Here is a 25,195-nt window from a genome sequence, read left to right as displayed (position 1 = left end):
GGTAATAATAATCACCCACATATGATAATTTGATCATTTTCTGCCTCTGCGGCTAACAAATTGGTCAACATCCATAAACCATGGAAGTCATAATTGGCGGTGACTATGTCTCCTTCTCCCTGGACAGTGCTGCTGCTTTTAGAAAAACTAATGTGGGCAACTTTATTACGGTGATGGAATACTGGAGTGAGGAAAGTCTGAAGTCTCTGAAAGTTCATTTTCATATCATAGTGGAATGAATGGAAACCAATGGCTACATAAAAAGGTAGGGGAAATAATACTGACGGTTTGGCTCTGGCAACAGCCTATCTCCACTCCACAATATTCATCTGGCATTTCCTTTGCCTGGTTGATCTATATTCAGGCACTGTGTGCACACAGCTGAATCTCCAGTGGGCTTCTTTTTTGGTACAAGTTTTGTGAGATTGGCAAAATTTGTTATGCAACTGCAAGTCCTCTTCTGACTAATCACTATTGTGTTACATCAGCGAGCAATAGAGAGATGCAAAATGGACATTTCTTTGTTTGAAATGTGGAAAATTATTAATACCTCTGAGATGCCCAAGCATTCTATAATCTCGTGTCTCAGGTAATGGTGAGTCAGGGGCTACCTGCATGTGCAGCCTGTGAGGCCTGTCTCAGCATTAGACAGGACAGGATTGGGTCAGATAAAGACCTATTTCTGCACAGCAGGAGGATTAGGTAAGCTGATCCAGGGTCTATAACAGGGTTCGTATAACCGAGGGCACTTTTCACCGTTTGTCAGTGAGTGTAGTGCTAAGTCATGTCAATGGATCCCTCACTCAATGTCATGCCAAATAGGTTTGGACATGTAAATATTTAATGTGCGTCCTGAGGAAGTGCCAGCCTTCTGCATTGATTGGGAATCGAGGGGAATCGATTGGAAACACAACACTCCTCAACATGAACTGCATGGAAAAATGCTGAGTCAATGTGATCACACTCCTCGTTGTCACTTCTGCTTGTGGTTAAGTTAATCAAAGGCAGCTCCAGTGACGGAAACATGTAGATTAACTGTTTGTTATGCCCAGAGTGCAGCCAGACACAACACTGAGTCACAGTGTGTTATATGTTTTTCCAAAAGTGTTTTTACTTATTTATTGTCCACATTTTGACCTTTACCTAACCATTAGAGCAGCAGGGATCTTTGGGATGATTGAGGCCTGACTGCTCCCCAATTGGACCACATGACAACACTTGGAAAATTATTGAAGTTGCTTTATTTACAAGAGGCAATCCCCTTTTACTAACACTAGTACATAATACAGTATCTCAATAGTATGACAACATATATATGAGAAATCCAACACATTGCAATTATAATCATTGGAATAAGTTAGGAGTTACAACATTCAAATGAAAATAGATGCAGTGGGTTAGGAAAAATGTATTTGTCATAATAACAAATATGGCTATGGAGTAGGGATTGCTTACAAAATAATCAATATTATATTGATATTGTGATGTAGGGCTACATTACACCATTGGTGGGGGACAGCATGTTTACTTGTTACTTTAGTGCATAGCACAATGGAGAGTGCCAGAAAAGTACAGGAAGTAACAGTTTCTGCAGGCGAACAGCATGCTGGCCTCTCTCAGCTCTGGGCTGGACAACACAATAAGTGGGATTTGTTCCATCCAGGCAATGAGGAGCTCAAACTCTTCCCTGTGCTGTGTAAAAATAGTATAATAATTAGAATTCAGCGTCTCAAGCACCATGAAATGCATGCTGGTATACCCGTAGCAGTGAGAACCACAACTTTGTTGTATATTAGATGTAGCGCATGTTTATATAAAAATGTATTTCCTTGATGGGATGGTAGTGAAGCATGTCATCAAATAGCAATATAACACAGTAAAGATCAATAGGAATAAAGTAAATGAGGGTTATATGAACATACTGGCATGGCATTGACATTATTTCACTTCCCCCCAGCCGTTCTGTAGGACAGTAGTGGTGCTATCTTCCTCTCATTGTTACTGAGTGCTGGATACTGGCTGGATGCTCCAAATGCTAACTGTTGAGTTGGGTTGAGTCTTCCCAAGCATCCTTTACCCTTCTCAGCCAGCATCGCAGTACAATCACAGTAATGCAAAAGCAATGTAGATGATGAAATAATAAAAGAAATAAACAAAAGAAATCAACAGAAATAAGATGGGGGTGGAGAATATGGTCATTATAACAATTAATTTAACAATATATACAGGGGTGGACTGGCCATCGGGCACACCGGGCATTTGCCCGGTGGGCCGATGTGCTAAGTGGGCCGACAGTCCCCCGACACTTTTTTTATTTATTTATTTATTTATTTATTATTATTATTATTATTGAAATAGCTGACCGTGAGATCAGTAGACCAGCGGCCCGACTGACACTGGGCTGGCCCAATCACATTGCTAAACAACCCCTTTTGCGTAGTTTGGTCCCGCCTGCATAATGATTTCGGCAAATAAAGTCATTGCAAGAGTTTGTTTACTCAGCACCGGGCCGGCCCCTGAGACATGCTGCTCTGCGGCCCATTGGTTATTTTTCTCCACTGACACGGGGCTGGCCCAATCACATCACGAGCCTGTGGCTCGGTGAGCCGGTGTGCAGTGCAACGCGGGTCGAACGTTATCTCATAGGATCTACTGAGATGAGAGAAAACGCGAAAGCGGCTGTCAATTTTCAAACCGATCGGACTTTTTCGCTTTTTCGTAATTTATCAATATGAATGAAGAAAAAGCCCAAATAATGCCAGAGGAACATAATTCCCGATGGTAGAGCGGATAGTGCCCCCGTCTGCCATGCAGGAGATCTTCGGTTCAATTCCCCACCCGGACAAAGTCGGATTTTTCTTTATTACCTCACTTTGTTGTTAACCATGACAGTGAAGTGATTCTTATCATTCTGCCTGTCATTGGCTAGATGACACACACAGTGGTATTTAGGGTTTCTGTAATTTTCATTTCTGTACTCTTTTTGTGAATTTGTAACCCAGGTGCTAAATTATTATTATTATCATTATTATTATTATTATTATTATTATTATTATTATTATTTTGTTTTGTTTTGGGTTTTTGTTGTTGTTGTTGTTGTTTTTGTTGCCTTTTTTAATGCCTTGTTCTAACTTTATGGGGAGATATATATACCAATCGAATCAGATTCAGATTTAAAGGATTTGTGTGGTATACTTTGTTTGTTGCCATGACCTTCCTATGTGCAGTTTGGGCTCATTCTCCATTCATGTTGACAGGCACCTGCACTTACTGATCTGAAATAGATGCCCAAAAGGTGTTGGCCAGTTGTGGCCTGTTCAGTAGAATAAAAAAGTTCAATTCCTATTCATCTATTGTATTTTATTGTTCCACTATAGTACTATAGGCCAGTATGATTGGGGCAGCCAAGTAATTTGACATATTTGAACAATTTTTTAAAAAGTAACGTAATAGTTACTTTTCCTGGTAATTAATTACTTTTTAGTAGAAGTAACTAGTAACTATAATTAATTACTTTTTCAAAGTAACGTGCCCAGCACTGCTGATGACAGCTAACTAATTGCATGGCATTATGGTTTTAAAGAGTTGCACAGTTGGTATACACATTTAAGAGAGCAAAAAGACCGGAAAGGTGTGCGTTATCGAATGTGGTGGGCCGGTCTGGTCCAAAATGCCCGGGCCGATTTTTTGTCCCAGTCCGCCCCTGAATATATATATATATATATATATGGAAAAGTAACCTACACATTATATCGTTAAACAAAACCCCCTGATTCCCTACAAACTTTGGTAAATTGTTAGTACAGAGGATAACTGTCACATTTTGAAAACATAACAAGCGAAAGGATAAAAAAAAAAAAAAAAATCTTGCATTTCCTGTTTGTCTATTGTCTATCAATGGCCATTATCAAAGTGATTTCTGTGATTCCATTGGTCAGGCTGCCACAGAGGCTCTTCAGGCAATGGAGAGAGCAAGTAAGCGAGAGTGAGAGAAAGAGAGAGCAAGCGAGAGAGAGAGAGAGAGAGAGAGAGAGAGAGAGAGAGACCTGCTGGGAGAGCGTTTTCTATAAATCATACAGACACCTTTAAACGAGCGAAAGCCATTATCAAGATAAGAAAAAAAGTTTTAGTGCTGTTGTTTTTCTCGCTCATCACTCCCCTCCCTGGTCCCCTCGGGGATGGAAATGATGAATTCTGAAGGGGGGGCAGTGGGGGTGGGGGGGTCGCTACTCATGTGTGTGATCTCCCCTTTGCTTCATTTCGGTTGCCATCCTGGTGAGCACAAATGTGGAATTGAAGCCTTTATTTATCTATGAGAATGTCTGCGGTGACATTGGCTGTCCTTTGATGAACGATAGACGAGTGCGTTTCCCACTGAGTTGTTCAGACACCTGAAAGCAGCGGTGTCGCACACGGGGGGACATGTCCCCTTCAACACTGAAGACAACTAATCTGTCACCTGCGAGAAGAAAACATCAATCATGTCAGAGACTGCTGATTCTTAATGGAACTTTTATTGTCAAATAAATTTCCAGGCATGAATGTGAGAGCACTGCCCACTCCCTTCCAGGGGGAGGTTGAATTGATTATAACCAATAACATGCAAAACAAGAAAGGCAGGCACTCGGAATGAAGCTTCATGTGAGCTGTTTACAGTATTCACCAAAGCAGTGTAAGCACAATTTATGCAAATGCCACTGGCTAACCATCGGTATTGTCCATCTTTCTCAACAGTTGGCTTTAGCAGCAACATTACTTCATTGTGACTAATCATCTGCCATTGAGGTGGACTTCCCCCCTGGCTAACATTTTTAATAATAAGCAATTGAATCCACTCAGACTGTTAAATTAATAAAGTTTGATCATGTGTAGTAGAATTTTGCAGCCTAAACTGGTGCAATAAATGTTGCCAATTAAAAAATAGATTAATGGTAGAGCCATAGAAATTGAATAGGTAGAGATCAGAGTATTTCCGGGTGCTTCACCTTGCAAAGGCAACTGCTAGAGCATTCACTGATGTCCCCACACGGTTGCTGTCACGAGCTCAAAATTACAGATTGATGGTAAGGCATTCAAAAAAAAAAAAAAAAAAATGGAATTACCTAATCCAATGACAGAACAACGTCTAGGAAGAGTATTTTAAGTGCTGCCTCAGCGCAGGACAGTGACAGCCTCCTCACCCCCAAGTGAAACTACAGTTGGCCAGCGAGGGGCAGAGTGTGTGCAAGACACCTAGAGGTATGTGACAAGGCGGTATTACACACTTAGCTGTGGAAAAAAGAGATGATTCTTTATTCTTTATCCTCATAATACTGGTTTAAACCTGCTAAACAAAAGTTGAACGTCAGATTTGCATGATTCAGTCATGCATGCTGATGATTGCTAAAAATAAATACATCCTCAGAACTGACATGAACAGGAATTTGGGATTGAGTATGACCAGTCTGGTTTTCACCCTCCAAACCAAGATGATAGTCCTTTCTGGATATTTTGTTGTCATGCCAAAATCCATGTATTATTACAGGTTTTTTCTGTATTCATCCAGGGAATTTTGGCAGAGCACACTTAGTCTTTTTCAGCAACACTCTGCAGTTATATAGGGTACTGACACATTTACACATCATTAATCCACTTGCCAGGCTCTGATCCTATATAGACCAGGCGTTCTGTCTCTGTTGCTCTCATTTCACATTGCTGCTGACATAATTGTTGATTTTGTGTTTCCTTTTCATTCTTGAACTGAAATTTTGGATAATTTGCTGAGTGACATTCAAAACTCTAGGGGTTTTGAAATGTTAAAAAAAAAAAAAAAATCGGTAGGAGTTAAATATACATGGATGTCAATCAGGCCTCTTTAATACTGAAAAATGCATTTTTTTTCTTTTGTTTTTTAAACACAGATACTTTAACTGTAGACCATGTACAGTATTTTAAATCTTAGCTTGATGTTGAATTGGAAAGATGTGACTAAATGGTATTTATCATGTTCATAAATTGCATGTTCGGTCTGATGGTGGAGCTAGAAGAAAGGCCATATGTACAGTGACATCCCAGACATCCTATGGGATTATCTCAATTTAAAGTTCCAGCAAATATCAATATACCTGACAATAAAAAGTCCCAGTTTTTTATCGTTCATGTCTGCAATTCAATCCAATGCATTCCAAACATACAAACCTTTATCTAATGACGCCAGCGTCAAACAGTTACAAAAGTAGCAGGCAGAGAATGTGTCACAATCAGCGGTTTAGCTGGCAGCCTGCGCTGGTGCACACAGACAAATACCTTGTGTTTTGTTTTTTAAAAGGACTCTAACAATCAATACATATGTTATATTACACCAATTCAATCCCTGGGATGGGCTGATTAGTGTTATTATATGTTTTGGTGGATTTTAGGAGGCAAAAGAGTTTTGGTTCTGCTGAGGCACTGTCCATGGTGTTGAAAATTGTGTTCTGTAGGTGTGCCAAGTGCTAAATAATCATCCCCCATCCAAATGAATGCCTATGATGTATGGATAAGCACATACATGTGCATGAGCATAAACATGTAGCACGTAAGGGTCCCGCTTTGAGGGTTTGGAAATATGGATGCAAAGAAAACAAGCAGTGTTTGCATTCTTAGACAGATGGAAATGGTATTGAAAACCCATTATGACAATGTCGAGGTGAAGTCAGTTATCCCAAATAATTTACTGTGCAGTGGCCTACATGAATGAGATGCAGCTCCTCAGCTGATATCATGTCCTCAGGTGGCTCCTCCTCCTCTGATTCAGTAGTACGCAGAAATACGTATTATAATTGCTTACAATTAATCAAATAATGTTTTTTTGTGGTTTTTTTTGTGTGTGTATGTGTGTGTGTGTTTTTTTACTAACTGATAGACCTATGGCACACTCTGATTTTTGGATGTTAGTATTTATAAAAGTCTGCATATGGGTCTCCTAGCTATATAGTAATTAGTAACACATTGTTACAGCAACAAGTCAGTGTTGCTGCCTGTGATGCATGTCCATGATGCAGGGCAACCACTGCATGTGCACTGGCATGGCCAAGATGGATAGAAACAGCAACAGTCCCATGTTATGTTTGCCAGAAGCAAAAGAGACGCTGCTGTGGGGCAGTGACCTTTTAACAGCTTGAGACATTTGTTCAGTCAAAAGTTGGAGCAAACGCATGCACTCTGCAGCGAGCAGGGAACCCACCCCCACAAGGGATCATTAGAGTGCACTGCAGCCTCAGATAACATTAATGTAGCTTTAAATCCCTGTTTTCTCCATTTCTGCAAATAGTTGCTGGGAGTTCTTTGATTTTTAGAAGAAAAAGACACTGCTCACCAAATTAGGACTTGGCTGAGGTGCTGGAGCTAAATCAAATAGTAGATTAAAGGGAAATTAGCATCCACACACTCATTTCTAAAAAAAAAAAAAAACAAATAAACAAAAAAAAAAAAACAATAACTGTGTGTGTGTTGACACATTTTATGTAGAGCAATAAAGAACTTTTCAAAAATGAACCCACCTAATTCAACAGCAGAACACTGAATAAAGTCAGGGAACAATATAAAATATAAGGAAATACATTCAAGCACAACGCCCAAACTGCATGTTGGACAAGCAGAAGTACCTCTCCTACAAAGCACAGTGTATTCAGCACCACATCCCTCAGCTCAGTCATCAGGAAAAAATGCTGGCATATTACATTTCTGCAAACCAAAGATACACTGAAATGTCACATTTTGAAGTTTTATGACATAATATAAAACAAGCAAATAATGTCATGTTATGAGGTAAGAGTGGTGGATGGCACAATCAATAGAACTTTGCTTCTGCACATCCAGTGTCAAGCGAGGGATGTCTTTGTTTTCAGCTAACATTTTCTAGTGTTAACACAACCTTTTCCTTACCTTAACCATGACAACAAAGTTTAACCATGACCTTTTCCTAACCTCAGCCATGACCTTTTCCTAACCTTAACCGTGATGATGAAGTATTTCTTGTCCTTAACCATGACCTGCTCCTCGCCTTAACCACATAGTTGTGGCTAATGAAGCTAACCAAGCTTATAAAAGTGGCTAAGTAGCTAAGTAACTAACATAAGATAGCATTCATGCATGCAGGTGACTTGATGCAGGCTCCACCACATTGGCTTCAAGTGTAAATAATGATATGCAATATAGTTTTGGTTCAGAAATACTGACATTTCAACACATTTGTAGGTTTGCAGAAATGTAAAATGGCAACATATTTTTCTATCAGCTGGGTTACTAGCCTTGTGTTTCATGCCTGGAAATCCACAAACTGCCATGCAAGATTCAATTTTTTTTCAAAGATGTTGTGGCAGAAGCAGAGCTGAGATATTGGGCAGCAAAAACATTTTTTAGCTCGATCCACAAAAAGTGAGATGCATTTCAGTCCATGCTGCCGGTGGAATCCGCATCTCTCTGAAGGAGAGGTGTTTTGCAGAAAACACTCCGCAGTCTAACGGCACCCTCACCTTCAGCGCTTGCAGGGAAAAACTCAGAAGAAAACCGTCTGAGAAAAATCTGTGCAATAGCTCCAGAATATGCAACAGATGCCAGGACAAAAAAGTAAAATGAACAGAAACATGCATTTTGCACCAGGTGGTTTCACTCATTGCCACTCTTTGGAATTGTGAGGCACATCCAACTTTGTGGCTTGGATTTATGAGGAGTCTGTCATTAAGAAGATATAGAGAAAAGTATGACAGGATGACTTCTTCTTCTTTTTTTTTTTTTTTTTTTTTTTTTACAAATCACTCTATCAATCAGTTTTTTTCACCTTTTTGTGCACTCCTTCACATCACTCTTCTCAAAGCACTGGCAGGGGCACTGATCTTTTCGTAGTCCATGTAGCATTGTGTTAGTTCAGGCAAGAGCTTGAATGGGGTCCAAAAATTCCAGTCTGCCCCGAGCTGAACGTGCGTTTTCTTGGCTTGAGCATGAGTTGAACCCATGAGTTGGCAGCATTTTGAAAACCCGACGTGATGACACACAATATTTAGAGCACGTCCAGGTCGGTGCTTGTTTAGCTCGTTTCAATCCAGTGAGCAGCCCAAAACTATGGAGGAAAGCTAAAAGCATTTAGTACAGTTATTGATATGAGAAATATCTATTTCAAGGTTATGTTACAGATGCAAACACATCAATAAGCTCACACTGAAATATGAGTAGCTAACAGGTTAGCTGTACAACCTAGTTTACCAGCCAAGGCTACCTACAAATTAATGTTCCCATCTCAGTTTCTCAAATTTAAAACCACATCATAAATAAACACCTCTGACTCTTGTCCCGCCCTGTGCAGCATCTTTTCTTTTACTGAACAAGATAAACACAGTGGAAAGAATTTGTTTCCAGGAACTCTGAACTTAAACTCTCTTGGCTCTGGGAAAATGATGAGCCTCCTCCTGTTTTGTGCTAGGCAGCAATGTACATTTGTGCCATAAAGCAAACAGATTTCCCACCAAATTCAACCCACTACCACACAGTATTAACCCTTTCGGTCAGTTGGGGCTACTGGTGTTGTCGTAAATGAGTAGGAGGCCAAGGTGTCACAACGGCGATGCTGTTCCGACTCCTGGCATAGATCCAGGTATAGCTCCCGACCAACCAGCTGAGCCGTCTACTGAGAATCTCTGCCCAACTCTGGAGGACATGGAACACCAAAATAGACAGCTTGAGCTTCCAACAATGCATCTCCAGGTGAGAGCCCTGGAAATATGTGCACCTTTCATGTTGTGTCCCCTGTTACCCTTGGACGGGGTCATAACATGAAGTTGGGGCTCAACCAGGATATTACTAAGTTGATTGAGGACCATTTGTTGCAGTTTTCAGATCACCCCCGTCAAACGTCTGTTTTGTACCATGACATAGATGTCGAGGGTCATGCCCCAACTAAACAGCATGCATATCGTATAAATCCAATTAAAAGAGCTCTGATGCAGCAGGAAGTCTCCTACCTCCTATAGAGCAGGGGTCACCAATCATGTGCCATGGAGGGCCGAGAGGCTGCAGGTTTTCATTCCAACCAAGACCTCCACCAGGTGATTTCACTGATCACCTCACCTTGTATCAGAAAGGAGGAGCTAATCAGTGAAATCATCTGGTGGAGGTCTTGGTTGGAATGAAAACCTGCAGCCTCTTGGCCTCCATGGCACATGATTGGTGACCCCTGCTATAGAGCATGGCTTAGCTGTGCCAAGCTTGAGTGCCTGGAGCTCCCCCTGTCTGCTTGTTCCCAAACCTTACAGCGCATCATGTTTTTGTACAGATTACAGAAAAGTCAACTCTGTCACTAATCCCGATCCATTTCCTCTTCCCAGAATGGAAGATTGTGTGTACAGGGTGGGTGCAGCCAAATTTGTTACATGGTTTGATTTACTGGAAGGCTATTGGCAGGTCTCCTAGACCAAGCGAGCATCAGAAATTTCTGCCTTTGTTATGCCTGACCATTTTTTGCAATACACTGTGATGCCCTTTGGCTTAAGGGTACTACATTTCAGCGTGTAATACTCCAGGACATGCACAATGTCCTTTTTGGTGTACACAATTGTGAGGCTTACTTAGATGATGTTGTAGCTTACTCTGACGCCTGGTCTGATCATTTGGAAACATTGTCTTGATTTTTAGTCGCCTAAGTGATGCCTCACTCACGCTGAACTTGGCGAAATGTGAATTTAGTAAAGCCACTGTCACATATTTAGGGAAGCAGGTTGGGCAAGGTCGGGTGCGGGATTTTGCAAAAATTTCTCAGACATGGTGGCCCCTCTCATGAGTCTTTTCAAACCCCAAGGCATTTGCTTGGTCTCCAGCTTGTCAGTACGCTTTTAATACTGCTAAAGCTTTGCTGTGCAGCGCTCCCATGTTGCCTGCCCCAAATTTCCAGTAACCTTTCAAGTTGGAAGTGGATGCTAGTGGCTGTGGTGCCGGTGCTGTCCTGCTTCAGGAGTATGCGCAGGGCATAGATCATCCTGTTTGTTATTTTTTCAAAAAAATTTGACAAATATCAGCGAAATTACAGCACCATTGGAAAGGAAGCTCTTGCGCTTCTGTTCATGGTGAACCATTTGAAGGGTACTAGGTTCTAGTGCACAGCCAGTTCAGGTTTTTACTGACCACAATCCCCTGGTGTTCTTAGCCAGGATGCAAAATTCCAACCAACCAATTAATGTGGTGGTCCTTGTTGCTGCAAGACTGTTTCGACCTATGGTGAGGGGTGTTACGACCTATGGTCTGACGTATGGTCGTAACACCATTGAGCTACCAGGGCACCCCATCTGTAATGCTTTTATATGATAAAACTACTTATGTCTAATACTTGTCAGTCATGCCTGGAATTACCCTAAACAGACAAGCTGATCTGCCCCCTGAATGGATCATCTAAAAAACACAAAAACAACTTTCTAAATGTGGAGCCAGGAATACAATGTTAAAAGTGTAAATAGTGTAAAGGCCAGTAGATGGTGATAATCTTTTTCTTACTGTAAGTTATGGTCATTTTGCTGATTTCTCCAGTTGAATGTGGTAACAATTGTCAAAATGATACATGTAGCCTTGGTCGAGGTACGCGCATGTATGGAAGAAATTTTGAATATTGTAATACATATTCACATTTGAATTACAAAGGGTTTGAAGAACTCAGAGCAAAACAAACAAACAATCAACCAGTCAAACAAACAAACAAACAAACCTCATGCTGGTGGCCATTAAGAAGGACTGGATTGGAATAACGTACAAAAACTTTGTGATGGATGGACTGACTTTTCTCTGAGACTCAAAAAAGGCAATTTCACCAATATCTGGGAGAGATGGTTTGAATACACAACCCCTTGGAGAACAGAACTGATACATAAACTGAACATTTGTTGGTGCAGATACCTATTGTTCTTCTGTTTGGAATGCAACAATTTTATATTTAATATTTTGCATGAATTTCCAATTCTGGAAAAAGGGGAGTTACAGACATTTACATTCCAATTATTTGAAGAACTGGGAGAGAGCTCTGAATTGATTTGATGTGTAACAGGAATATTAACCTTGGAACGTATTACTCTGTATAGACCTGACATCTAGTAAACACCAAGTGAACATGAGATTTAAAAAAAGGTACATGCAGCATCTTTAATCATCTTACACAGTAAGTCAGCCTGAAACTAATGTATTATCTGATGTGTTCTTGGACAGTCTCACAGTCGCTGTGGTTTTACTCGTCATGATATAACAGCAATTTTACCAAACTACATGTTCAAAATGCAGATAATTTAATGAATACCTGTTCCACCAGTATTTTAATCACAGCTAAAAAATATTTTCCCTGAGATGAAAAGCTTTTATGCAGAGCAAAATACATTGAGGTGCAGTTATGATGCAATTATGCTAATTTTAGATCCATGGTTCCCTCAAGCTCCATTAACAATAAGCAGAAAATAACCAGGATTCTGCTGATGGAAATGCTGACTCTAAATTCTGATGCCATCTCAGTGGTTTTGTCCTGCATCCGGGCCTGCTGCACACTGGCTGCAGATTTTAACCAGCAGGTGGGAGAATCAGACAGAGTATTTGCCGCGTGAACACCCCCCACTGTCACATTTACTCAGAAATGTTGACATAATGACCAGGATGCATTTCACCGAGTAACAGAACTCAAAAATATGTTTTGGTGTGCCGTTTGACTTTAAAGCCATTCAGTGTTTCAGAGTGTGTTCGTGTCTGCTGAGGCCTCCTGCTGAGCAGAGAGACAGGTCTTTTCCTATTTCCTATCAGAACCCTGCTGCTCAAATGGCCTGTTTATCTGACAGTCCTGGGACTCGTGCCTGCATACTAATCCTGGGAAATGGCCAAATCAGTGTGAGGGAGCGCTCCGGCTGGTCTATATATCCAGGAAAAACTGAGGCTGATATGTGTGTGTTTTTTTTTTACTGCTATACTTACGAGTACCACAGTGAGTTTTAGACCTTGAGTGAAGTCACATTGGCTGGTGCTCACCTCTTCAAAGGTTAGTTTATGACTAGAACTTGGGTTAAGATTAGAATAAGGATTAGAGGTAATGGTTAAAGGAGTGACAATCAAAGAGCAAGAGCTTCTTTCTCTTGCTGCCTTTTTTCACTGACGATCCTCAATCATACAGGGTCACAACTAGAGTTCTCAAATTCAGGCTTCGGGTTCTGGTTCTGTGTTTTACTGTCGCCGTTGTAGGACGAAATATAAATGACGCAGGCATGAAGCAGAAGGAGGGGGAGAGAGAGAAGTACGGGGATAACAGTTTAGTGCTAAATTAAACCATTTTGTGAATACATAACATAACTTTACGAACTTAGCATGTTTTATGAACAACTGAACATGTGAAGCTGCCTTTTGCCAACTATTAGGCGACTATCAACAAACATTTTGATATCGCCGAGAGGCTGAGATGAGGGAATTTTACCTGCTTGACTCACTGGCTGGCTGTCAAAATGTGAGCCTCCCCCGCTCACCCCCTCTCTCCAGCTCATTCAAAAAAACCCGCTCTCAAATCAGCTGATTTCACTACTGAGGTGAGTCGGTGACGCCCACACCACGTGACATGTGCTCCCCATTCATAAAGTGACTATCAATAATAAACCTGGCACCAACACCAACTATTATGTCCGTTCTCTCACTGCTACTAGAATTTGAGTCACCGGCGAGCTAAATAACGGCGAATTTGGCGATCTTTTTTTTTTTTTTTCCCTCTCCTTTCTTTTTTTTCAGGCTTTGTCGGGCTGTTGGGCCTAAAGTTCGGCTAATCAGTAGGGTAGGGTAGGGCCTTGGGCTGGCCCAGTAGGGCCCGGTTAGGGTAGGGTCTTAATTTTCAGGCCCGATGAGAACTCTAGTCACAACCGCTCTAGAAAAAGCAGGATACCAGTTTCTTCAGCAGCACTAGCCTCAGCAGACTAGAATTCACAGCAGCCACAGCTCGCACGTCTGTGGATCTGTCATCTTGGCAACTGAAGTAAAACACCTTCTTCAGTGGCTTTTTTGTCCTTTGAACTGCTGGCACCACAGCATTCTCCTCCCGCTCTCACTTTTTCTGAGCTTGAAAAATACTATTGTCATCACTCTCCAGGAACTGATTGTGTCTCACAGTTCAAGAGAATGCACAACTGGATTTATCATTGGAAAAAAAAAAAAGAAGTTAGAATTACAGTTAGTTTAGGACAATAATTAGGGTTTAGCAGTATTAGATTTACGGTTTAGAAGTCTTCTAATGAAGTTGGTAAAGGTCTGCAGTATATGGGTGTGTATGCATTTGACGGAGGGACAAATGGAGAGAATACGAAAGAGAGAAATATTTGAAACAGGGGTAGAAATTTGAGAAATTTGTGCATAGTTGTGCCTGTTTTTCAATTAGCTGTGTTTGTACTGCATACGCTGTGTGAAATGTGCTAATGTGCATCACACATTTGCATTCATGCTATCAGGGCTCTGCCCTCCCTTGACAAATGGGAGTCAGTAGCAGCTTGTCTAGAAAAGGATGGCCGTCTCCGTAGCTGCTTATCTGTCTCACGCAGCCTCGCCTCTCCAAACCATGCAACGTTTTAGAGGAAGACGTCCAAATCAAGCTAAGTCCCACCATCCCAGCCTGCTGCATTGTACTGGTGGAGAATTCAGCCCTCACACTGCTCTCTGCCTTCCTCCTTCCAAGGATTATTCCTAGAGATTAACTCCAGTGTTGTTTTAAGTCAGTTTTAGGTTGAGCGGTTTGTGTCTGTGTTCACAGGTCAGAGACGACCGCTGATACAACTGCGGCCTGAATCCTAATGAGGCAGGTATTAGCCTGTTTCCACGGCAATGAAACTGTGGAGTCTCTTGTGTTAGACTGACTGCATGACTGGAAGGCAACTGAGGTCCAGCCTGTCAGACACATGGATCAAACGTGGTTGTAGACTTGCAAATACCTTGTAAATACCCATCCTTTGGACCATCTTAAGAGGCATCTTTCACCTAAGATGTATTTGCAACTGACTTTGGCAAAAAAAAACAAAAAACTAGTAGATACTCTCACATTCAGTTCCTTGGTGTTCGAGAGAAATGATGAAGATGTACAGGCAGACGAAAAATGAACTGAGCACACCATTCCACCATTTAACCCTTTGAATCACAGACTTTAAAAGGTTTTATTTAACCCCTGGAGCAAAAGTTAGTTTTTAAAACTTTTTTTTAAAATTCAATTTTCTGATAATTTTATTTCATTTGTTTTTGTAATTGTGTAATAATTTTATTGCATTTTTCTGGCATTTTTGGGTTAATTTTATGATAATGTTATGTTAATTTTTGTAATTTAATTTTAAATATAGAATTATAACAATGGGCAATAGTGTTCTTGTATTTTTATTTATTGATTGTTTTTTTTTTTTCTTTTTTTTTTCTAATTTCCCAGTAAGGTGTCACTACTTTACTGGCAACTTATTCTGCTAATTTTCATTTTAAAAAATTATTTATTTATTTATTATTTTTATTTATTGATACAAATTATTTGCTTATTTGATTGCTTTTTTGATTGGGTTCAAGTGCAACATTTGGATCTTGTTGGAGTGTCGTCACATTAATCTGATGTTAGGTAGTTCTTTAAACAGAGAAAGCTCCTCCCTCATGTTAGGTCATCATACACAGGTGTGTGTTTTCATGTCACCTGATAACCTCAGGCCCGGGGACAGTCTGCTTCAGTGTGGTGACCACGTCCACATCAGTTGTCTCAATTCTCCCTGTAACTGAACAAGAATAAGACTGAGCTTTTAGTGGTTTGAGCAAAGACCCAGAGCCAGAAGGTGTGCTCCAAGTGAAGAGCCTAAGCGTTTAATCTCAAGCATCAAGCTGCAAACCATGGTGTGGCTCCAGATTTGAATTTTGAAGCACACATCAGAAATATCAAAGGCTGCCTTTTTTCACCTAAGGGGTGTTGTCAGAATTCAGCCATCTCTCTATCGGGTTGATACTGGAAAAACTCATGCATGTTTATTTCGAGCAGGCTGGACTACTGTAATACGTACTCCTTCTCTGGTCGACTTACATCACCTGCAGATTGTCCAAAATGCAGCAGCACGTGTGCTTACCAGAGGACCAGAGGAGCACACATTACCGCCGTGTTACAGTCTGGTTGCATCTTAGTTTCAGAGTAGACCTCAAGACTCTGCTCCTGGTTTTGAAGTTTCTTAATGGTCTAGCAGCAGCTTCTGTTTCAGGCAAGGTAATCAGGTCTGTGCCCTCTAGATCCCTGCTGGCCTTTTAGTTGTTCCTTGCGTTGTCATGGTTTTGTGTTTCTTGTGTTTTGTTTGGTCTCATGTATCTGTTTTCATGTGTTTCCTTTGCCTGGTTCTTTTTTTAGTGGTTTCACCTGTGTCTTGTTTGCCCCTCCCAGTGCCACACCTGTCCTGTGTCTGTCAATTATCCCTGATTGTGCTGATCCCTCCCAGTGTTTCCCTCAGCCTATCCTCTGTGTTCTCCTGTCTTGTGCTCCAGCCCCTTCCCCAGGTGTGTCTTCTTAGCTATTTAGTTCTTGTGTATTTAAGTCCTGTTTTGCGTGCTGTTCCTTGTCTGTTCATTGTGTTCTATATTGTGCTTCCTGCCATGTGTTCCCTGAGTTTCCTGCGATCCCCTGTGAGTTGATTAAATTTTTGTTTTTTTGCCTACTTGTTTTTTTGCCTTTTTTGGCCATTTGGGTCCTCCACCATCCACCTACCGTGGCAGGGGTCAAGGAACAGTGTGTGTGGTCCTCAGCCTGCTGGAGACCATGAGGACATCAGAGTCTGTTGACGGTGTCAATGGAAATCTGAAGACGCTTACAATGGCTTGCCATATGAAAACCAGCATAAAAGCTCTATGAACACCACATGGACATTTGACAGTACAGCCTTTTTTATTAGATTTTTTGTTCAGTCTCTCCCAGGGTGAAAGCGATCCAAACATGCAAAATATTAATTTAAATATGAATGTTTGCACCTGTTGTCCTCCAGACAACTTCTGATGTGTCTTAGGTATTTGCATTTTTAGAAATATATAAATTGCTAGATGGAGAGAACCTAGAGACCTCATATATTTATATTCTTTCTCAGATGGATTGACTTTGCCCAAAATGCATGAAAAATGCTTTTATTCAGATATTTTCCCTTTCTTTCATTTTCTGCTGTAACCAGAGATGTGAAGGCCAGTGATATGGAGGTAGATAAAAAGGTGCATAAAATATAATCCCCAGACAGTCATCACTGTAAGGCAAATACAAATAAATAACATATTCAGAATAGTATCAGTTTATTTATTTTCCCCCATACCCTGTCCTTATATAAATTCACATCAGATTAACGCCACTGGTGATGATAATCTCATGAAGTTGTGCTTCAGATTAAAATGTGATATTATGTTATATACTCTGCAAGTAAACTTTAGAGAAGTTCACTTCAAGGTCAATCCTCCATGTCCTGTCATAGTTTCATAGTTTACAAATGACAGCATTTGAAGATGTGACGATTCGTTGCATTCTGAATTTTCTCTGGGATTCTTCATATCAACACCTTCAGGCTCTGTGTTAAAAATATATCTCAACTGAATCAACACCATACATCCTGAGGCACGGCAGACCTCCATCTGCTGTGTCCAGTCATCATTCGTTTTATTTAGAAACTATATCATCAAAAGTCTGTTTGAATCTAATAAGAACCACATGCCTCGTCACTGCTTTTCTAAACTCAACATTTTAGGCTGTGCTGGAGCCAACGGCTTTTACAGCCAATCATCACCGAGCACATTGACAACTTCATGACCTTTTCAGAGCCCCATGGCGACAGCCAGCAACAAATCCACAGATTTTTTTTTTTTTTTTAACTATTTCTTACATTATTTGAACTAATTTCTCTTTTGTTCTTATTTCAGTTTTATTATGCTATGCTATGTAATGCTCTATTCCATGAGACTCAGAATATCATTGTGTTGTTTCCTCTGCATCAACATGGGTTTCTTTGCCACACTTTTCACATTATAAAGCAACATCGTGGATTTTCAAGGAATAATGGAGTTGAAGAGGAGCATATGAGGTTAAATGGCTCTTGGGACAAATGAAAGCGCAGGCTGTAGTGTTACACATGCAGGTTATTTACTAGTGGTTTGGTCTCTGTGGAATGGTTCACTACAGCAAACAGCAAGCATCTACTCAGGTCACCACCTCCATTCTCACACCTCAAGCACAGAGCGGTGGAGAAATGAGATCCCTTTCCCTGTTCTTCTTTTTTTTTGAGTGCTGAACATAGCCTTTTATTTCTGGGTGACAAGTCCATGTGTCTGCAATAGCACTGCCACAGGGGAAATATAGATTGGAAGCTATAGGTCATGACTCCAATGGAGTTCCAACTAGGAAGTGCGCCTTCTCTCACTGATCTGACTTGGTTGATGGCTTTGTTGTGTTAGAAGAAATTACTACGTGTGCTGCCAGGGATGGAAATACTATTGACATTTCTTTGTGTATTAAAGGTGTCATTTAGAGTTGGGTCATTTTGCAATGCATGATGTGAAGTGATCAGAAAAGGCTGACTTGACAATGTGGCCTATTCAAATGACTAATCCTCTTCTTTGAATTCTGCAGTGTCTTTAATCACTGTAGTTACTGATATAATTTGAATGTTGCATAGTTATTAGAATCACATTTGTGATTCTAATAATAAAATAAATTAATAAATTCTTCCAGAGTTATATTACAGGGGGCTTGCTTACAAAAAAAATTGCAGCCATTTTATTCAAATGATAAAAACCTGCATCCTTGTATGTCATGCTTGTAGGGTCAGATCAATACCTACCTGTGCTGATGTATGGAGTAGAATGGACGTCTTCTGAAAAATCAAATATCTGCCAATCAGTGCTGTCCACCGCTGATATGATGGATATAATCCAGTTTAATCGATTTCATATTTTCTGTAGAACTGATCAATACTACACCATTGTTTAGGGAAGACCCTAACCTGGACTGATTCTATGACCAGATTCCACAAGTATTTATAAATTTGCTGCTTTTTTTATTACTATTGTTATTGATGTTGTTGTATTACTTTTTATTATCATGCTGGGTTTTAATGGAAAGAGAAACAATCTATTGAATACTGACACAAACTATTCACTCCATGTAGCTTCAGTAAAAAAGACTGTGTTGGATTTTAAAAAGTCATGTGAGCAGTAGCATCAGTGAGGTGAGCCAAATCCATTTTTCATGTGGTTCATATTTTATACTACTGAGCAGCTAGTTTTATGATTACATAGGTCACCATTTACACATGGGATTAGTCACTATGCCAAGCCAAATTTGACAAGATTTACATTTTTCCTTTTGTCCCCAGTCTGGGCACCATGGACAGCACCAGTTTACACTCTGGAAACGTAATCTGAAACAAAAGTTAGTGATCGTAAATCCAATTCTGTGAAGGTGGAGCCCTCTAATGGGACTCATATCCTCACCTTACCTCACTGCATGCATGTACTCGTCCAGTCAGTGCAAGCCTACTCTGTCCTACACAGCCCCTCCAAAGGATGTGCACAGTCCAGCATCCACCGATCAGTTAGAAATGACACTGTTAAAAGAAAGCGTTTCAAAACATTCTTCATGTGACTTTGAGACAACACCAGGAATGCCTAAAAGCCCCTCTGACACATAAGGTAAGGCAGGGTGTTTCAGTTAAAACACTGACTTTGGTATTTGGAGGCATTCCAACACACAGTATTTTTCTCCTGAAACACCACACATGATCAGTTAGGACATATTTGAGATTACTGAGCACTGAATCATTTTTAAGTGTTTTAATACACCATTACACTATGGAGGCACAGAGTTATACTATATACAAAAGCTGGAAATTGATGTTTAAAAACTCAAACGTTTGGCTTCACCCTTCACCTTCATGCCTTCATCCCCTTCCATGACACTGACAATGTGACATTATGCTATAGCACAAGCCATGTTTCCATCAACCTATCTGTATGTGCATTTTGAAGGATCACATTAGAGAAGGCGGATGGAGGCCCCGGCCCTGGTAGCTCACCTGGTGAGAGCACATACCACTTTTTAAGGCTGAGTCCTGATCACAGCCTCCTGGGTTTGATTCCGACCTCAGGCCATTTGCTGCAGGTCATCCCTCACATCTCTGTCCCCTGCCTTTCTGGTCTCTCTCTACTGTGACTGACATATAAAGCAGCAATGCCAAAAAATAATCTTTAAAAAGAAAAGGTGGAAACGGCAAAATTTCACAAAAACATTTTTATGCTTGAGGTGGTTTTGCCCTTTTTAAATGAGCTCCATTCTGTAACAAAAGTACCTTTCCTGTTTTTATGTTTAAATAAGTGTAACCTCTGCATTGAAAAATGTCACAGTAATAACTCAAATCTCAGGAATCTGTTTTAATAATGGTCAGTTAGCTGTTGTTTTTATCCAAAGTGATTTGTTTCAAGAGGGCTGTCTAATCCCCTGTCGTTTACAAAGGCAACAGGAACCCTGACAGAGAGTGAGAACAAGGTGAAAAGGTGCTGTTAGGATCTAATTTCATGCCAGTAAGGGCACAGACAGCTCCAGAAGCACGGTTCATAACCACCACTCTACCTGTTATCACTGATAGTCCCATGAAGCATGCTGAACGTGTAGACCATACAGCGAAGTCATGTCACGTTCTATGATAGGAGGCAATCAGTATGACAATTTACACAATGTAGTTTGATTTGCATTTTCTTTTATCAAATTTCCAAAATGCATCTGACTGTTGTACTGCCAGTTAAGTCAGCTGCAGCTCTAGCCAAACAGGCATTGCGATCTTAGCTTCAGTGTAGAATAGGTATGTACCTGAACCCGAATATGATATTAAGAAGTACACAAATAATGCTTTGATCCCGAATAGTTTTTCTGTTTCTCCTCATTATTCGGGAGCCTTTTTCTAAAGAAAAAAACGTTTGGATGCGTGTTTTGAGCATGATTTTGAGCCAATTACAAGAGATTAAAACAAAACGGAACAAAAAACATGTTGGTGTGTGTTTTGAGCCAATCACGTCCATCTGAGACACTGCCACAGTCTGGCATTGGTGAGAGCCCTCAGGCTCAGTCCCTTCCATCATCGCAGAGGAGCAACAGCACATAGCACGAGCAGGCAGCACTGCAGCCAAGCCCCCAGGAACAGCACCGCGCGTTAAAGCCAATTTTACTTTTTTTTTTTTGATGCACTGTGGCCCAAAAAGCATTTTTCTCATAGACAATAACGGGAAAAGAAGCGGCTATAAAACGGTGGATAAATTTTGTCAAAACCCGCGCGAAACGACTCATTTCACCAGCAGAATTTGATCCATTCAGTCCGATTACGTTTGGAAAGTCTAGAAGAGCCACACGATTAAATTATTTTATTCCCATTCTAGTTAGCCGAGAGCTAAACCGGAAGTTAGTCGGCTACCTCGGTGGAAGTCTCTAGTGCGCCCACTTCCGGTTTCTTCCTGAATCCCAATAACGAATCCGAAGTTGTTTTTTTTTTAAAACTCGAATCCGAACCCGAATACAAATGGTGCAATGGCTGTACACCCCTAGTGTAGAACCAATGTAGCTCATTCTTTGGACCAAGCCCTGACAATCAAGTCATCTGGATAGAAGAAGACCCACATGCCATGGCGTTGCAGTGGCTTGAGCGCCATGTCCACACACTCCAAAGATGTGCATGGGGCCGGGAATGACTTAAAGCTAATCCACTGAATTCATAGGCTATTCCCTGCAAGGTGAAATTCAGGAATTTCCTGCGTCTTGGAAGCACTGAGACAAATTCAGAATGATCTGTGTGAAACACACACATTGAGCAGGCAGAGCTTCAGGAAGAGTCTCCCATCTCCAGTTTTGCTGGGGACCAGGACATACACAGACTCAAGACCCCGGTACTTGAAATTCTGGGGTTGCAGGTCCAGCATGGTGAATCAGGCAAAGTAATCTTTGTCTGAGAGCTGAAGCGAGCTGAAGAAAAAAGGATGTTGGACAGAAGCGTGCACATGGTTTACAGGGGCTGACCTGATTGGCTGCATAAGAATTAAGAACATACATGAGAATTTTCAGGGAGTTCAGATGAGGATATTTTTGGAAGTGAGGAACAAGCCCATTGAGGGCAGGCGCTGTGTGAAACAGAACTGGCTTTGGTGATAATGAGAGCAGGCATTCTCTCGTTACTATATGGTGCTAAATTTTATAGAGATGATTTAGCTTATCACCCAGTGTGTCTTTAACACTGATGTTTTGGATTTTATGTAGCAGTATGAGGAACTGCACATGTTTTATATAGCCAATCATCTACTTACACCTTTTTTCATTTATCATTTATTTCCCCATTAACATTATAGCATGAACGCTGGTGTCAGCCATTAAGGAATCAGGTCTTGACATTGGTCAAGTATGGATGCAATTTAGTGGTGAGCTGTGTAATTACTCTGCCAAACTGGCAAATTACAACCATATGCAATGTATTTGTATTGTGGTTGATCCTGCATGGTCTGCATTCCAGTCTTAGTTACGTAACTTTAAGGTAACCTTCAAAGAATACAGGAGACAAACACATAAAAATCAGTGAGCAGAGGTGCGGGGAGCCTCTCGTGTACATGTGTAAGCGCACGTAGAACAACATGATTTGCCTGTTCTAAACTCTGTACCTTCAGACTGGTACATGCAGTCAGATCAAGCCACACATACAATGATTCATAATATAACCCAACCCATCAGAGGTGGGTGATATTTTAATTAAAAGTATTTGAAATACATATTTTAATGCTTGATGAGTATTTTGTGATTTGTATTTGGTTTGTCTGAAAAAACATGATAAATCACACAATTTGTAATATGTTACTTCTGGAAGCACTATTTTGAATTTTAAGATACTCAAAAAATTCTTTTTCAAGTTTTCAGCAGAGACCAAAGTTGAGATCAAAGAGGGGGGATGACTATTTTTTTTCAGCAACATTTACAGACAACAGAAAAAGAAAAGAAAAAAAAAAAAAACCCAACTGTGCTACTGTGTTTTCATTTGAATATTGTACCCATAAGAACTGAATAATACATCCACACAGAGTTGAATTGAGGTCAACTCTATGTGAAAAGCCATGGCCTGGATGACCGAGAACATACACAGACTGTTGCTACCTGATCTGTACGTCCTGATCGGCACTGAGCATGCGCAACTGTCAACAGAGATGGGACGGAAGCGAGATGTCTCACTCTTTAGCTACTTTCATCATCAACTCTAGAGAAAAACAATGCATTTAACTCAAAGTGTCATTCATTAAGCTTTTTAAAAGTCTTTAAAGTGGTCTGGGTGCAGTCTGATGAAGCTTGGTGTTTAAAAGCTCTGTGAAATGCTGATGGAAGAGCTGCAGTTCCAGTCAAGCTACTGGTAGCTACTCACAGGCATAATTCTGTTTCTAAATGCAGCAATAGGCTGTGTTATAAAAATACCTCACATTGTTAATAGGGAAAGCAAATACTAAAAACTTTGAAGACCGAATGCAGCAAAAACTTCCACATCCTTTCCATACACAGACATAGAAAACTAAAACTTTTTATTAGTGACTTGGCTATAGTCTGATTTTACTGAGCTTTTAAACACAAAGCTTTGTCAGATTGCACCCCGCAAGATTTCAAAACTGATATTCTATTCTCTACAAGCATAGGAAGTCATGCGCTTTCTGTGTTTCTTATTTCATTTCTTAAATACTTGAAGACACTAAACTAATTACGAAACGTTTTAAACTTAGGCCATAATAGCTTTGCTGAAATTACAGTGACGGCCCAGTCACTTCATGAATAATGACATTCAAAGCTTTGTGATACTGTATTCTTGTTTTTTCATTCATCTATTGGCACTGACACTTTGTTATCATATATGAATTTATTTATTTTGGTGTCTGAAAATGTATTTTCACTAAATGCATTTTTTGACACCAGTATTTGCATAGTTTATTTTGACACAATTGATGAGGAAGTATATATATTTTGTAACATGTTAGACTATGAAGAATCATTGCCCATCTTTGCAACCCATCAATCATGTTGCTCACAAATAAGTGCAGCATAACGGCCTGATTGGAAGCCTGTATTTGCTGAGGATTTTACTTAGCAGAATGGTGATGGGGGAGATGTATCAACTGGAACTAATCAAATCTGCCTCTTCAAATGACTGGGATTTTGTACCTGGCAAAATAAATAGTTATGGTCGATAAATACAGACAGTTGAACAGGCAAGCACACACAGACATGCACATTGCAGATCTGAGGATTATATAGGCCAACGTGTACATGCAGTGTGCCCTGGAAATTGCGTTTGAACAGCATGAAGGAAGCGCGAAAAAAAAAAAAGAACAAAGCCTGAGTGAATTCCCCTGCCTGGTCTCTCCCAGACTGACAGCCAAGTTTGCAGCATGTCGCCCGGATAGGAAATCCACCTGTCAGTCATTGCATGGTCTACCCATGATGTTCTCGGCTCCTCTGTTTTCTTTCTCCAGATTCAATGTGACTGACTGTCTTGTTTTACTTGTTTGCTCTTGGCACGTTGCGATGTTTTGTTCTAAGGGCTGCTGCTTTTCAATTTGTGTCAGATTCACAAGCATGCATGCCCAGACACTTCTGGAACGCTACCTGCAGACACATGCAACGCAGCTGTTGTTAGAACCAGGCCAGGATAGCCAAGACGTGGCTGACTAAGACGGGGTGGATGGTGCCGGGGGCGGGGCAAGAAATTCTCATTTCAAAGTGCTATGCAGACTACTATGGCTTCAGATGGTTGATGGGCTTTGCTATACAAGATGTATGAGATGTAGAAGAAGTTCTGTTGTTGTAGCGAGCTGAAGCCCCAGCCAATAGAAATGCTCAGAACATAATGAGAACAGCATTTGGTCCTTCTGCTTCACAAGCTCTAAAACCTGGGTCAGTATTGGTAAAGCTTCTCAGAATGAACCATGGGAATAGTTCTAAAAGAGCTCCTCTGACCAAAAATGCTCACCGCTGAGAGTAGGACAACAGCAACCTCATCGCTTCAATCTGCATATAAATAACACAGCTTTAACACTTACACTGTTTACACAAAAGTCACATTTTACATGCAGCTGATACGCCAATCCTTGTACAACAAAAAGCCATTCAGATTTTTTGATCACTATTTTACAACAGGCACAACCACACACT

The 25,195-nt window shown here is 40.6% G+C and overlaps 1 long non-coding RNA gene across 1 annotated transcript; it reads right to left on the bottom strand.

Annotated features, from left to right (window-relative positions):
* Nucleotides 1-1,266: 1,266 nt before the first annotated feature.
* Nucleotides 1,267-16,270, bottom strand: LOC115355315 (uncharacterized). Its single transcript, XR_003927867.1, has 3 exons — nucleotides 16,089-16,270; nucleotides 15,668-15,746; nucleotides 1,267-1,692 (listed from the first exon to the last, which is right to left on the bottom strand). It is a non-coding gene; the product is annotated as an uncharacterized LOC115355315 (long non-coding RNA).
* Nucleotides 16,271-25,195: the final 8,925 nt, after the last annotated feature.

This window comes from Myripristis murdjan, chromosome 23, assembly GCF_902150065.1.
Source record: "Myripristis murdjan chromosome 23, fMyrMur1.1, whole genome shotgun sequence".
Classification (NCBI taxonomy): Eukaryota; Metazoa; Chordata; class Actinopteri; order Holocentriformes; family Holocentridae; genus Myripristis; species Myripristis murdjan.
The sequence above is the reverse complement of the archived record's forward strand: the minus strand, read 5'-3'. Positions and strand labels throughout refer to the sequence as shown.